This window comes from Silene latifolia, chromosome 2 (assembly GCF_048544455.1).
Source record: "Silene latifolia isolate original U9 population chromosome 2, ASM4854445v1, whole genome shotgun sequence".
Lineage (NCBI taxonomy): Eukaryota > Viridiplantae > Streptophyta > Magnoliopsida > Caryophyllales > Caryophyllaceae > Silene > Silene latifolia.
In genome coordinates, this window is record NC_133527.1 from 141,499,550 (window position 1) to 141,501,409 (window position 1,860).

The following is a 1,860-nucleotide window of genomic DNA, read 5'->3' on the forward strand; positions in this document are numbered from 1 at the left end:
ACCCACTAGTGAGTTTGTCAATCCTTTCGCAATAGAAGGAGAAGAGAACCCATTAAACAATACCACACAAAATCCACCTACAATGCCTAAATTCTCGTCACACTCTATACCCACCGAGGAGGATCTACCAAATGGTACTCCTACACCACAACATCTCACCGGAAACTTTATTGCCAAGTCCGCCTTCATCCAACTAGTTGAGAGGAGCCAATTCGGGGGAATGCCTAGTGAGGACCCTCATTCTCATATGGAAACCTTTTGCGATTATTGTGAAGCTATCTCTCAAACGGGCGTGACTCAAGACCAAATAAGATGGGTCTTATTTCCTTTTTCGTTAATCGGCACCGCAAAGCAATGGTTGAAGGGCCTTGATAAGGACACCCTTGGAATAGATTCTTGGAAGAAGCTAGCTCTAGCTTTCTACAAAAAATTCTACCCACCGGAAAAGACTAACATGCTAAGAGCTCAAATTACGGGTTTTAAGCAAAGGGATGAAGAATCTTTGTATGAAGCTTGGGAGCGGTTCAAAGGTATTTGTCGCTCATGTCCTCACCATGGACTTAGCGAATGGTTTTTAGTGCAACAATTTTGGAATGGTTTATATGAAGATTCAAGGAACATTCTCAATATGGGATCAAATGGAATGTTCACCGAAGTTGATGACAATCAAACATGGAACAAGATTGAGGAAATGGCGGTCCATAATTCACAATATAGTAGGCCTCACAAGGCTACTAGAGGAGGAAAGTATGAAGTGGACACCGTGACTCAATTAGGTGCTCAACTTAGTGCTCACATTGACACAATCAACTTGAAGTTTGAACAAGCTATGGCTAGGCTTGAGGAAAAATCAAAAACATCAAAGCATCATGTCAATGCCATGACGGCATCCTCATCAATCCCAAGCAGGATATGTGAGAATTGTGGAACCTTGGGTCATGACTCAAGTGAATGTAGGGGAACAACCGAACAAGTTAATGCCTTCCAAGCTTACAAAAGTGGTACCCCTTATTCAAATTTTTACAATGAAAACACCAAGTTCCATCCAAATCTCTCATACAAAAGCCAAAATGTTCAAAACCCTCAAACAACATACACTCCACCACCCATGAGAAATCAAAATCAAAGACCCTTTTACAATCAAAACCAAGGTTACCAAAATCAAAATCCATACAATCACCAAAATGACCAAGGTTTTGATGTCCAAAAAGCGGTCCTCCAAATGCAAAAGAATCAACAAGAATTTTTCACTCAAATGCAAAAAGATAGCCAAGCAAAAGATACCACCATCAACAACATTCTAGCTCACACCAAGATGTTGGAAACACAATTGACTCAACTAGCATCTTCAAGCTCACAAAGACAAAAGGGGCAATTACCACCTCAAAGTAATCCCCCTAGACATGAAACGGTTAGTGCCATTCACTCGAGAAGTGGTACAAGATATGAAGCACCAAAGGAGCAAGTTGAGAATGAAGTTGTGAAAGCTAGTGAAAATGAAGTTGTTGTGCAAAGTCCCAAAGAAGGGGAATCATCAAAAGAAGAAAGTTCAAAGAAAAATGAAGACAAAGCCAAAGAAAAGGAGCCCATTGTGGTTAGACTTCCTTTTCCAAGTCGTCAAGCCAAGCCCAAATTTGATGATCAACTTGGAAAGTTCATGGAAATTGTGAAGAACTTAGAAGTCTCAATTCCTTTCACGGAATTAATCAATCACGTTCCGGCCTATGCAAAGTACATGAAAGATATCCTCACAAAGAAGAAGTCGATCCGGAAACTTGAGACTATCGCCTTCGCTAAGGTGAGTAGTGCGATACTTCAAGGGAGTTCACCTCCAAAGTTAAAGGATCCGGGAAGCTTCTC

General features: G+C 41.0%; 1 non-coding gene across 1 annotated transcript; it reads right to left on the reverse strand.

The window, feature by feature from the left end:
• Positions 1-454: 454 nt before the first annotated feature.
• Positions 455-561, reverse strand: LOC141645626 (small nucleolar RNA R71). The gene has a single exon (XR_012545104.1). It is a non-coding gene; the product is annotated as a small nucleolar RNA R71 (small nucleolar RNA).
• Positions 562-1,860: the final 1,299 nt, after the last annotated feature.